Below are 14,972 nucleotides of genomic sequence, written 5' to 3' on the forward strand. Positions count from 1 at the left end.
TTCCCGGCCTCCTGATTCCCATTCTTCTGACTTGGGAGAAGAGCATGCCTCCATGGAGAGGCAATGGAGATGTTTAGATCCCTTGACTCTGGTGAGGTTTTGCATCTTTGGTGCCTGAAGACCTTTAGACTGGGTGAAAACCACTTTACTGGGTCGCTGCCAGCTGAAGACACTTCCACTCTGGGCATTTCACCATAGCAAGGACAAATAAATGTAACCGTATTAGAACCAGGAACATGGGAGGAATAATGTCTAGAAGGCATTTTGTGCCTCTTCCTAGAGTTTCCCTTCTGTCTGCAGGCAGGAACAAATCCCAGTGTGCTACCCAAGGTTGAGCAGGCGACACTGGGAGCTGCATGAGGTGGGGGATTGAGGGCTAAGCAATGTGGCATCCTCTCCCAGGTAGGACCTAACATACGTCTTCACTTTCCTTAGGACCACTCTCGAGGCAGGTGACAATACTGCTGTGTGAGTTCCTCTGAGAAGCACTGCCAAGAAAGAGTTAGGAGTGCAAGAGGTTTACTGGGGGTGGGGAACAGAGTAATGCCTGTTAAAGATAAAAGGGAGGAAGCAGAACTGGGCATAGAAAGTCTTCAGACCATGATGCGGATCTGATCCCTGCAAGAGGAAAGGGGGGAAGGTGCTGAGTTAGGTAGGGAGAGCCTCAGATCTGACAAAGCCTGGGCCATCTCGATAGAGACTTCTGGGGTGAAGCCTGACCAATAGGGAAGTCTTGCGTTGGGCAGAAGCTGGTAGCTCTGCGGGGCTCAGCTTTGGCCGGAAATGCCTGGGAAGAACATGGCTTTGGCTCAAAAGCTGAGGCAGATCCTGAAAGTGTTGCAGCTGGGGGCTGTCAGCTAAGTGCACTCCTTGGAGCAGATGGCAAGTTTTCTTTTCTTTTCTCATTTTTAATGCTTTATTTTAGATCCTCAGAAACTATTCATCTTCATGCTGGGTTTTTAGCCTTTAACCAACATCTCCCATTTCCCCCGGCCCCAGCACCTGACAACTATCATTCTACTCTCTGTTTCTATGAGTTAGACTTTTTTAGCTTCCGCATGTAAGTGAAATTCTATTTGTCTTTGTCTCTCTAACTTATTTCACTTGGCATATTGCCCTCAGGATCCATCCTTGTCATGGCAAATGGCAGGATTTCCTTCTTTTTAATGGCTGAATAATATTCCATTGTATATATTACCATGTTTTCTTTATCCATTCATCTGTTGACAGACACCTAGGTTATTTCCATATTTTGGCTATCGTGAACAATGCTTCAGTGAATATGGGGGTGTAGATATCCTTTGAGATCCTGATTTCATTTCCTCTGGATAGATACTGAGAAGGGGAAGCTGGATCACATGGTAGTTCTATTTTTAATTTCTTGAAGAACTTTCATGCTGTTTTCCATAGTGGCTGCAGCAATTTATATTCCTACCAACAGTACACAAGGGTTCCTCTTTATCCACATCCTCGCCAACATTTATTTCTTGTCTTTTTGATAATAGTCATTCTGTGGGTGTGAGGTGATACCTCATTGTGTTTTTTTTTGTCAAGAAGATTGGCTATGAGCTAACGTCTGTTGTCAATCCTCCTCTCTTAAAATTTTTTTCTCCCCAAAGCCCCAGTAGATAGTTGTATATCCTAGTTGTAGGTTATTCTATTTCTCCTATGTGGGATGCCACCACAGCATGGCTTGATGAGCAGTGTGTAGGTCCGTGCCAGGATCCGAAGCAGTGAACCCTGGGCCACTGAAGCAGAACATGCAAACTTAACAACTCGGCCACGGGGCTGGCCTCAAACATCATTGTGGTTTTGATTTGCATTTCCCTGATGATTAGTGATGGAGCACCTTTTCATGTACCTGTTGGCTATTTGTATGTCTTCTTTGGAAAAATGTCTATTCAGGTCCTTTGCCCATGTTTTAATCATATTATTATTACCATCATTATTTACTATTTTTACTATTGAGTTTATGAGTTCTTTATAAATTTTGGATATTAACCCCTTATCAGATGCATGATTTGCAAATATTTTCTCCCATTCCATAGGTTGCCTTTTCATTTTGTTGATGGTTTCCTTTGCTGTGCAGAAGCTTTTTACATCGACGTTATCCCACTTGTCTGTTTTTGCTTTTGCTGCCTGTGCTTTTGGTGTCATACCCAAAAAAGTCATTACCAAGACCAGTGTCAAGGAGTGTTTTCCCTGAATTTTCTTCTGGTAGTTTTACAGTTAAGTCTTCAATTAATTTTTGAGTAATATAAGGTGCGGGTCCAATTTCATTCTTATGCATGTGGGCATCCAGTTTCCCCGGACCATTTACTGAGCAAACTATTCTTCCCCATTGTGTGTTCTCAGAACCCTCATCAAATATTAGTTGACAAAGTTTTCTTCTTGGAGGGAGAACCTTCAAGAGTGATGCACCTTCGTGGCTTCCACGGCTGGTTGGCATGCTCCACGCAGATCCACTTCTCCGTATGTATTTGGATCTGTTCCTTCAGGGTTCCCCTAGGACTCTCTTCCTGAGAGGCAGCTAAAAGTGGAAGATTTCTAGGATGGACTGCAGCCATTGTTGCTGTCCTCAATCCCGGCTGCAGCTAGGGCTCACTGTCTTCCTCCTCCATTATCCATTCTCAATTCCCCTCACCTTCAGATTTCATCTGTTTGTGTCAGTGCTTACCTTTTGTGCGACTCAAACTCTCATTCCTGAGGGATCTCGGACCTCAATAACCGTACTCTTCTTACGCTGGGGTTGCGGTGCTCCCACATTCATAGTTTCAGTTGGGCAAGGAGTACCCAGAGGCACCCGAGTGGAGTTCCACAGGTTCTACCATGTCCCCATTGTGAACAGCAGCCTTTTCTTCTGCTCATCAGGGTCAATTAATGATGCCAAGGTGAGTCTGCTGTTCTTGGCTGCTGGTTTCCGGACACAAGGAGTCTACAGTGTTCAGGTGGCAGCCATAGGTCATGGTTCAGTGGGACTTTTGCTGCAGATGGGAAATCTAACCCTGCAGAGCCCAGGGACAAGAAAGACAAAGCCCTCTCCGGTGGGTAACTGGGAATAATGGTAAGTGTGGCTTCTTCTGCTTCTTTTATCTCTTGGTTCTCAAACCTGTGTATTCTTCTTCTTGGAGATCACCAATTCACTTTGTCTGGGGCATTCTAGAAGGTGGCAGCCCACTCTCACTGAGGATCCCCCCTTTGAGCTGGCAGTCCAGAATTTATCCTCCTGTCTCTCAAGCATATGTATCTTGCCAAGGCCACTAGCATGCTGGCCATCTATTGCTCATCCTGCCTGTTCAATGTGATATCATTGATGTGATGTGGTTCTCAATTGGGAATGATTTCCCCCTACAAGGGACATTGACAATATCTCGAGATATTTTGGTTGTCACAACAGGGAAGTGGGCACCACTGGCATGTGGTAGGTAGAGGCCAGGGATGCTGCTAAACATCCTACAATGCACAGGACAGCCCCCTAAAGAGTTGTCTGGCCCAATAATGTCAATAGTGCTGAGGTTGTGAGACCTTGATGGAATGCATCAATGTGATATATTGCAAGATGTCCAGATGGTCCAGATCTCTTTGGGTCAGAGAGCAGGAGAGGTAACTCCTAGGGAAGTGGTTTTCCCTTATTCAGTGTCTCAGTTTTGCTAACGCACTAAGCATGTGCTTATTTTTCACCTTGGGTCATCCAGCACCCCCAGACTCACCCTGCACAGCCTTCCCTTCCTCACAGCAATTTCTTTCACTTCCATTTCTTCCTGTTTTTGCACTGAGAAAGACATAGTGAAGAATATGGCTTTTTTCCCCCTCTGGTGAGAAACATTTGCTCTGAGGTGACATCTGTTGCCAGTCTTTCCCTTTTTTTTGCTTGAGGAAGATTAGCCCTGAGCTAACATCTATGCCAGACTTCCTCTAGTTTGTATGTGGGTTGCCACCACTGTGTGGCTTGATGAGTGGTGTAGGTCCATGCCTGAGAACCAAACCTGTGAACCTGGGCCACCAAAGCAGGGTGAGCCAGACTTAATCACTGCACCATGGGGCTGGCCCTGAAGAATGTGGCTTTTGTGGTGAATTTAGCTTAAAGAGTCAAAGAAAAAAACAGTTGCCTGATTACAAAAAGACAGAAAATCTGAAAAAATACTCATCTTCCTGTCCCATCATTACAATTGTTTGTACCATGGACCCATTGGTCCAGCCACTCCCGTGGGCATAGTGTTATCCTCCCTAACAAACTAAGGCATCAGCATGTCTCACCTCCCATTTTCCCATGAGAGGCAATAAGATGCTAACAAGAAACCTCTGTGGCTTTAGCTGTTGCCTTTATCTCTGAGAACACAGGATGTACTCATTTGACTGTTGTTGTAAAGTCTAGCTGTGAGCAACATGACGCATTTGTCTCTTCAGCTACAAGCCTTTCCTGTTTCTTGCTTTCCCCTTAATGCTGTCCTCACATATGTTGGTGGGTGGTAGTGTGGCAGCCCTGTGTTTCCTGACCCCTAGGTTATGGGACAGTGTGTAGGCTAGTTTAAAGGGGTCAAGCCTGGGCCAAGGAAGTAATTTGTCCGTTGTCTTTCATAAGGCTGCAGTAACCTGAAGTTTACAGTGAGGTCATTTTGACATTGGTCATGAATGTTTTCTTAGCTTTCACTCCACCTGCTATTGCAGCACTCCAGACCCCCAACAAGTTCTTGTTTTCCTTGGATATATTTCTGAGGTTCCCCAGAGGATGAATTATGTTAGCTCCTGAAAATTTCTTTCACCTGCTATGTGGTATTTACCATGCTTTTCCTGATATGGATCCTTCTCGGCTGGGTACTGCCTACAAGGCACCACTGATTACCAGGCATGATTCTCAATTTTATTGGTCGTCAAGTCTCAGGTTGTCAGCCTCCAGGTCTACTGGGTACTGGAGCATCCACCAAACTCCTCTGGTGTTTCTTCTGAGTGTGTCTTGTAGGTACCACTATTGGCTCTGCGGGCCATGCATCTCTTTCCTCCCTGGGTTTCCCACCCTGGGAATGGTGCCACACTCCGTCACGGTGCCCGAGCCAGGAACCTTGATTTATCCCTCCCATAAAAAACACAAGTTGTGGATTATAATGGCTTTGTATCTCTCCAGAGCATTCACTCCTCACCCCCATCTCCACCCCATTTTATGGTCACCATGATTTCTGGTCTGGATTGTTGCAACTGTTTCCTGGGACTGCACTTGATTCAAGGATTGCTGCTCTCTAATTGCCCCTCATGTGCAACCAGAATGCTATTTATAGGGCTTAAGTATAATTATGAGGTGATATAGTTGAAATGGCAGAGTAAAGACCTCCAAAAATCTGTAGCTTTACAAAAACAAGGAATACTTTCAAAAATGGTCAGAATCAACGTTTTCAGAACGCTGGATGTTAACCAAAGGCTTGGAGGGATGTGATTTTCAGAGTTGCAACATTCTGTTACTTAAAATGTCCAGTATTCAACAAAATATTACTGAACAGGCAAAGAAAAAGAATGTATGATGCCTATACAGGAAAAAAAGCTATGCAGAAGCTTTTTAGCTTGATAGGGTCTCACTTCCCTATTTTTGCTGAGGATAGAGAGAAAAAAGAACGAAGAAAAATAAGCAGATCATCAGAGACCCATGGAACGTCATCGACATACTGACATACACATAAAGGGAACCCCAGAGCAGAACACAGAGAGACGAGAGAGAAAGAGGCAGGAAGAGTATTTGAAGAAATAATGGCCGCACACTTCCAAAATTTGAGGAAAAACATTAATTTCCATATCTAAGAAACTCCATGAACTTTAAGTAGGATAAATCCAAAGAGACCCACACCTGGACATAGCATCCTCAAACTATCAAAAGACAAAGATAGAAGCTATAGAAGCCAGTGGTCCATAGGATGATACATTCAAAGTGCTGAAAGAAAAAGACTGTCAACCCTAAATTGTTCAAAAGTGAAGAAATCTAAAACATTCCCAGATAAAGAGAAACTGAAAGAATTTGCTGCTTGCAGATCTACCCTACAAGAAATACTAAAGGGAGTACTTCAGGCTAAAGTGAAAGAACACTAAATAGTAACTCAAATCCACATGAAGAAATAAAGAGTACCTCATAAAGATGTAATTTATATGATATTAACAGCACAAAAGTGGAGAAGAGAGAACAGAGTGACATAACAGCAAAGTTTTTTATACTGTTTAAATTAAGTTGGAATTAACCTGAAATAGATTGTTGTAAATTAAGATGTAAACTGTAATCCCCAGGGCAGCCCCTAAAATGATGTAAAAAGATAATATTTAAAATATAGTAAAAGAAATGACAAAGGTGTTAAAATAGTACACTAGAAAATATCTATTTAACACAAAAGAAGGCAGTAAAATAGAGGAATCGAAAAGACATTAGATATATAGAAAACAAACAGCAAAATTGTAGACATAAATCCTATCTTAGTAATGAAATATAAATGGATTAAACATTCTAATCAAAACGTAGAGATTGGGAGAATGGATTACAAAAAACCCATGATCCAGCTGTATGCTGTCTACAGGAGACACACTCTAGAGGTCTACAGGAGACATATTTTAGATTCAAAGATGCAAACAGGTTAAAAGTTTAACGACGGAAAAGGATACCATGTAAACCATAACTAAAAGAGAGCTGGAATGGCTACACTAACATTAGACAAGATAGAATTAATAAAAAAATTGTTACTTGTCACAAGTAATGGCATTTTATAATGAAAAAAGGGTCAGTCTATCAAGAAGGTATAACAATTATAAATATATATATGCACCTGACATCTGAACCCCAAAATGCATGAAGCAAAAACTGACACAATTGAAGGGAGAAACATACAGTCCAACAACACTTGGAGATGTCAGTATCCCACTTTCAATAACGGAAAGACCAACTAGACAGGAGATGAGAAAGAAATAAGAAGACTTGAAGAACACTCTAAACCCACTAGACCGAACAAACATCTATAGAATATTCCACCCAAAAGCAGCAGAATACACATTCTTCTAAGGGCTCTTGGAATATTATCCAGGATAAACTATATGCTAAGCCATAAAATAAGTCTCAATAAATTTAAAAAGATTGAAATAATACAAAGTATGTTCTACCACAATGGGAGAAAATGAGAAAACAATATCAGAAGGCAATTTATAAAATTCACAAATATGTGGAAATTAAACGGCACACTCCCAAATACAGCAGTCCCCCTTATCTGCAGTTTCACTTTCCACATTTCAGTTACCCAAAGTCAACCGTGGTCTGAAAATATTAAATGGAAAATTCCAGAAATGAGCAATTCATAAATTGTAAATGGCAGCGCCATTCTGAGTAGCACGATGGATTCTCACACCATCCTGCTTCATTCCGCCTGGGACGTGAATCATCCCTTTGTTGTATCCCCAACCGTCAACATCATCTGCTCCTCATATCCGACCATCAACACTGTCATGGCTCCATCATTGTCCTTCTGACTTATCATCAGAAGGTTGATAGTAGCCTAAGGCTACCTCGCAATTCCTACATCATTGACCTCACTTCATCTTAACATTTAGGCATTTCATCATCTCACATCATTACAAGAAGAGTGAGTGCTATTCAATTAAGATATTTTAAGAGAGAGGGAGAGAGTGAGAGAGAGATCACATTCACATAACTTTTATTATAACAGTTATAATTATTCTACTTTATTATTAGTTATTGTTGTTAATCTCTTCCTGTGCCTAATTTATAAATTAAACTTTATCATAGGTCTGTATGTATAGGAAAAAACACAATATATATAGGTGTCGATACCCTTCACGGTTTTGGGCATCCACTGGGGGTCTTGGAATGTATCCCTCATGGGTAAGTGGATAAGAGGGAACTGCTGTGGCCAGTGGGCCAAAGAAGAAATCACAAGAGAATTTAGAAACTACTTTGAGATGAATGAAAATGAAAACACAACATACCAAAATGTATGAGATGCAGCTGACACAGTACTTAGAGGGTAATTTAAAGCTGTGAAGGCCTTTATTAAAAAGAAGAAAGATTTCAAGTCAGTAATGTAACCTTCCATCTTAAGACACCAGCAAAAGAAGAGGGACTGAACATAAAGCAAGAGGAAGGAAGGAAATAATAAAGATGAGAACAGACACAAGTGAAATAGACAATAGAAAAGCAACAAAGCAAATGAGTGAAACTCAAAGTTGTCCTTTGAAAAAAAATTGACAAAATTGACAAACATTTAGCTCGTCTGACCATGAGATAGAGAGAAGGCTAAAATTACTAAAATCAGGAATGAAAAAGGGTACAGTGCTGCTGATCTTACAGAAGTAAAAAGGACATAAAGAAATACTAAGAACAACTGCACGCCAACAAACTAGATAATGGGTGAAATGGACAAATTCCTAGAAAGACAAACTACTGAAAGTGACTCACAAAGAAATAAAATCTGAATATACTTACAGTCTATCAGTAAAGAGAATAAATTAGTAATTAAAAAACTGCCCCCAAAGAGAAGCCCAGTACCTGATGTCTTCGCTGGTGAATTCTGCTAAATATTTAAGGAAGAAGTAACACGAATAATTCACAAACACTTAAGAAGTAGGAGAGGAGACAGTACTTCACCATTCATTCTATGAGGTCTGTATTATCTAGACAAAGATATTACAAGAGAAGAAAACCACAGATCAATATCCTTTATGAATATAGACATAAAAATCCTCAACAAATACCAGCAAATCGAATATGATAACTTTTGAAAAGAAGTATATGCCATGAGAAGCATGTAGCATTTATAAATATAGATTCTTTGGATTTATCCCGGGAATGACAGATTGGTTCAATATATAAATATCAATCAATGTATTACACCATATTAATAGAATGAAGGAGAAAATCACATGATCATCTGAATAGATGCAGAAAAAAAACATGTAACAAAATCCAACACCCATTTATGACAAAAACAATCGACAAACTAGGAAGAACTATAATAATCATGATGTTCTCCAGCTTATTATCCTTTATGCTCTCACGTGTCCTCGCAAGTTCTAGACTCCTTGGTATTTTAAGTGAGGCTCTTCGTATTGAGGCATCCATTGAAATCTCCACTCATCGATCACTATGCTTACTCAGATAGTCACCCCCAAGGGTCCTGCCCTCCTGCCTGCATTGCTTCCGACAGCAGCTCTCCCCCCACCCCTGCCAGTTCCCTCCTCCCCAGGCATACACACATGCTCTGGATGGCTACTCCAACTCATCATTTGGGTTTAAGGATTCACCTTCAATCTCACATTCTTAAGGAAAGTTTTCAGACCCACCTAAGGCTGACTTAAGTGCCCCTCCTGTATAATTCGATCACGTTCTCTGCATACACAGGCCAAGTGCTTCTATTTCTTGTCTATATCCCCAGATACATCGTAGAAACCTTGGTGACAGAAGACTCCTTGTTGTTAAATTATATCCCAATGTGTGATATGTCCAAGGCCCTCAATTTATAATTTATCACTCATATGTCAGTTGAGTATCCCCTACTCTGTGAAGAATTGGTGAAATTTGGTCTAAGCTGTAATTACACAATATGAAAGCATTCAGAGTCCTCCCTATTATTACTAAGAGTTCCCTTTACTTCTTCCTCAGTCGTGTCTCTGTTTCCTCAGTCCTATGAAATTACGTACTGTTTCTATTTCAGCCTATGACTCTAAAAACCTAAAATACAGTGTTTTTTACTGTTTTTTTTAAAAACTAGTATTCACACATAATTGCTCATAATCACCTTTTTCTTTCTTTTTCTAGGTTTAGAAACTTTACTGGAGATTCTGCAGAGTACGAGAGTCAGCACACAGACTTTTTCTCCCCTTCTGATCACTCTCTTCTCTTTGTTCTCCTCTCATTTAAAAAAGCTTTTAAAATGCTTTTATTCGTGTACATGAGATCCTGTCCCTTAGTGGATAATAAAGGTGTCTCTGTTTTAGTTTGTCAAGCTTTGGTTAAAAACAAAACCTTATTTCACTTAACATAATTCCCTCAAGGTCCATCCATGTTGTTGTGAATGGGACAATTTTATTCTTTTTTATGGCTGAGAAGGACAATCTCTGTATGACTCCACTCATATGAGGAATTTAAACATGTGGACAAAGAGAGCAGATTAGTGGCTACCAGGGGAAAGGGGGGGTGGGGGGTGGGCACAAAGGGTGAATGGGTACACCTACAACACGACTGACAAACAATAATGTACATTTGAAATTTCAAAAGTTTGTAAACTATCATAAATTCGATAAAAATTAACTTTAAAAAAAACAAAAACAAAAAAACCAAAAACCTTATGGAGCTGGCCCGGTTGCACAGTGGTTAAGTTTGCGCCTTCTGCTTCAGCAGTCTGGGGTTAGCAGGTCTGGATCCTGGGCGTGGACCTACACACCACCCATCAAGCCATGCTGTGGTGGCGTCGCACATACCAGAACTAGAAGGGCTTGCAGTTAGGATATACAACTGCGTGCTGGAGATTTGGGGAGGAAAAAAAAAAAGAAGAAAGGAGGAAGATTGGCAAAAGATGTTAGCTTAGGGCCAATCTCCCTCACCAAAAACAAACAAACAAAACCTTACTCCCTCTTCTCCCAAATTATATTGAAAGGTAAGAAAAATAAATTTAACAAAACATTTCCCACATATTCAGAATTTTGAATAAATTACATATGAACCTCAAGAGTGGACCAGAGAATGTCAGGGCCTCCAACAGGTTTAACAAAGAGATATATTTGTACTTATTTCTGGTATCCAACCTGTTTTCTAGGACTATTTAAAAGACTCAATTCTAACCCTTCTAGCTCCTGGAGATAACCCCCTTTCTCCAGCCATTTCTTCCAGCTGTTTGCTACCTCCTGCTTGTTATTTCAGTGGTTGGATTGCTTTCCGTTTCTTTTTTAGGTTCTTGATTTTTTCCCCTCTAGCTCATGCTGGGTCTCATGTTGCTGAGAGAAGACGTTTTGTGGTGTGCTTCCTGTTTGGCACTTTTGGCCTCATCCTTCCTTTGTTTTTCAGTGGATGTTTTTGATAACAGCTTATTCATTTGCCCTTGTGATTTCATCCTCTGAGGTGGCTTCTCATGCAGCTTGAGATCAGTGACTTGTTTGTTTCTTACAGCTGGAGTTCTAAAACTCATTCCAATATTGGCTCTCACTGGGCACTTCACCCTACAACTGCTCGAGAAGGTACTGATTTCACTACAAATACTATGCCTGAAAATTTCTGCTAAGAATGTGGCCATATCTCTGCATTCGATGGCACATTATACTTGTGCAGGAAAAGGCTAGTATAATGCAAATCTTGCACCTGTTACTATCACGGAACCTGGCAGCACATGTAGCAGTGACGTTGTGCTCCTCCTCATGCAGGCACCACACAAAGCATGTAAAATCAGAGGCCACTGTTTTTAGAATAAGTTTGTGTTTTGAAATACCCCACATCTTCATTTGTCTCCTTGATTCCCACACCCATATAGTACTAGTATGGCTGCATGAAAGCCGTTGTAGACTCCGTTATGAGAGCCAGTTCCAAAGTCAAATTCACAGCCACATAGCAAGTAGCAACAAGCAAATTGTTGCTTCGGCAAGAGTTTGGCTAGAAGGCCAAACTCAATAATTGGGGTCATTTTGGGGTAGTTGCACCATAGCACCTTCTTCATGTGTTGTAATGTAGAAGAGTGTTTGTTATCCACAGTAGCAAACGATTGTTTTGTTGACATCTGTACTAGCTATTATCAACTCACGGTTACTGGTTCTTAGTTAATATCATCCCTGATGTTTGTTCCCTTACAGTGAACCCAGCACAGATGGGGTTAAAAGCAAAAGCACCTTTTCCCAGTTCCCTGCTTCTTTAGCTACACTCATGTAAATATCTGTTTGTTTAACCTCTGACTCCCTGAGCCTTTACAACCAAATAGAAGTTACAATTGTTAAAGCTCAGGTGGGCTGGCGCTGGGCTCACATTAAAGTGCACCACAGGGAAACTGTTGTCTAGAGAATGTCAGAAAGCCGAGGATTCCCAGACCTCAACTCTTTGGCTCCCTGATGCTAAAATCCACCATCCATAATGAAGGCAAGACAGCCAAGGACACCCACCTGCAATCCTCCTGTCTTACCATTCCCCCCTTCCTGCAAGCAGCCTCTCAAGGCCAAACACAGGCTGGTGAGAAAACGCCAGCCAAAGCTACAAGCACCCCTCCCCCACCTAAAACCCCAAATAAAAGCCCCTACCTGTTTCTTAACAGGGAGCTAGCAATTTTTGAGGCATGAGCCCTTGCGTTGCTCTCTTTGTCTGGCAAAGAAAAATAAAGGCTTTCCTTTCCACTCAAGACTCTGTTCTCGTTACTTGGATTGGCATCAGGTTCAGAGACCGAACTTTCGGTAACATCACCAGTGGCTTTTAGATTCTATAGCTCTGAATCTCTGTTGGCCTCAGACACTTTTGTGGCTAAAGTTTCATGATATCCCCCAAAGCAGGGTACAGATTTACTTTAATAAAAGAAGGTACACCCTTATTTTCAGGAACATACACATTTGATCATATGGTTGAAGTCCTGGGGGATAATGCAAAAGCATTGATCTTTTTTGCCAATTAATTCATATGTAATATTTCATCTAATATAGTTGTAATTTATTTACAACATTTCCAACATTTTATTATCTGCTCCATGTGACCTTGGCTCAAGGTGGAGCTGTCTGGGGGCTCAACTGAGCTGCAGTGTACGAGATGCTTCCCTCACATGGCTGGTGGTTGATGCTGGCTATCAGCTGGGAGCTCGGCTGGGACTGTTGACTCCAGTGCCCACACGGGGTCTTCTCCTCCAGTTTGAGCTTCTCATAGCATGGTGGCTGGGTTCTGAGAGGGACTGTTCCAAGAGCAGCATTCCATGAACCCTCCGGTCTTTTCAGAGAGACCCTCTTGCTCCTTAATTTCCAAAGGAGAGAATATTTAAATACCACTCCCTGGGAAGAGAACAGTATGAAGGAGAAGTAATTTGGGGGGAAGAATTAGGGGGAAACCCTGATACTCACTGTTTCCAGACATGGGACTGGAGTTACTTTGCCTCAAACCAGGAGATAGGTTCCATGCCCCCTCCCTTGGGTTCCTGGATCTCCCTGTGCCCATGTGTAGCCTGCTCGGTACTTCCTGTTTCCATGCTCTAAGCTGACCAGAGAAGGTCTTTTTCTGGCTGACTCAGGCAAGTCTTTCCTCATTGGGTTTACTCTTCTCAGTCTAGTATGGTAAGGATGTTAGCTGAGGCCCACTCCAGACCCAGCATCGTCCATTGAGGGAGAAGGTTTGGGAAGCCCCATTTGGACCTTTGATTCTTGCTGCATTTCTTCATCTCAATTCACTAGGAGGCTCTGTGCTTTGGATGAAAAAGTGATAGTTTGCCCAACTGACTCCGTTCGTTGTCTGTATATGCTATTGTTCAAAACTATGGAGGAAAGAAGGGGCTCATTGGCAATGTGAATCTAAGCAATGACATCTGGAATGTGAATAGTAGTTGAAAAGTATTAATGTGCTTTTGTCTTTCTAAGCATGTGAAAGTAGCTAAAGTCTGTTGGAGGCATTGTCCTCGGAGAGATAAAATATGCTTAGTTACAAGAGAAATGCAAAGAGGAAAATCAAGGTAACATTCGGATTCAAATATTTTAAAAGTGGTTTTGCCCAAATCCAACATCATTGCAAATCAGGGTTTTGTCTAAGCATATCATAGGTCATGGTCGCTGGGCTAGGCACTCCAAGAACTTATCAAAATGTTCCAATCACATTTGTCTTCCTAAAACAGTGCTTAATGTTGACTGTGTATCCTGCAACATGTTCCTCTTATTTATTTATTTATTTTTTTGGTGAGGAAAATTGGCCCTGAGCTAAGAGCCATGCCAATCTTCCTTTGTATGTGGGACACTGCCATAGCATGGCTTGATGAGTGGTGTGTACGTCCACACCCGGGATCCAAACCTGTGAACCCCAGGCTGCCAAAGTGGAGTACATGAACTTAACCACTATACCACCAGGCCAGCCCCAATATGTTCCCCTTTTTAAAAAATGAATGAATTCATCCAGCTACCAACTACTTAATTCCTTCCAGTACAAAAATCTTTTAACAATTTCTGGGGCTTCTAATACTTATGTTAAGCTTAAGGCATTAATGAATGACAGTTTCTGAAAATTCATATTTTTTCCTTAGATTTGTGAGATAAAATAAAACATCATGAAAGTCAGATAAGGTCCAGCCTGAGAATTCTATTCTGGCTGAATAATGATATGTAGGTATGAGAGCAATCTGTTTGGGTGTTGGGGCCGCCTGCTCTTATAACTCCAGCATAACACAAATTTTACATTCAAGCTCCTTTGTCTTTAAAAAATAAAATCAAAATATTCAGATGTTAAAAATATATTATGACTCTGTATAAGGAAGATTGGGAGCTCTTTTAAATTTAATCTTCTTTTTTTTGAGGAAGATTAGCCTGGAGCTAACGTCTGCTGCCAATCCTCTCTTTTTGCTGAGGAAGATTACCCCTGAGCTAACATCAATGCCCATCTTCCTCTACTTTATATGTGGGATGCCTACCACAACATGCCTTGATAAGCAGTGTGTAGGTCTGCGCCTAGGATCCGAACTGGCAAACCCCAGGCTGCCGAAGTGGAGTGTATGAACTTGACCACTGTGCCACGGGGCTGGCCCCTTAAATTTAATTTTTGAATAGGAAATATATTCATATGATTCCAAAATCTAACAATATGAAATCCTACTTCTTCTTTATACAAGAGAATTTTTTTCCCAGCTTTGCTGAGCTATTCTTGACATATAACATTGTGTAAGTTTAAGATGTACAACATGATGGTTTGATACGTGTATATATTGCAAAATGATTACCACAATAGGGTTAGTGAATACTTCCATCACCTCACATGATTACAATTTCTTATTTTTTGGTTGTAA

General features: G+C 41.2%; 1 long non-coding RNA gene across 1 annotated transcript; it reads left to right on the top strand.

Annotated features, from left to right (window-relative positions):
• The first annotated feature begins 2,871 nt into the window (after nt 1-2,871).
• Nucleotides 2,872-9,980, top strand: LOC139082941 (uncharacterized). Its single transcript, XR_011539322.1, has 2 exons — nt 2,872-3,064; nt 9,794-9,980. It is a non-coding gene; the product is annotated as an uncharacterized lncRNA (long non-coding RNA).
• Nucleotides 9,981-14,972: the final 4,992 nt, after the last annotated feature.

Source organism: Equus przewalskii, chromosome 4 (genome assembly GCF_037783145.1).
Source record: "Equus przewalskii isolate Varuska chromosome 4, EquPr2, whole genome shotgun sequence".
Lineage (NCBI taxonomy): Eukaryota > Metazoa > Chordata > Mammalia > Perissodactyla > Equidae > Equus > Equus przewalskii.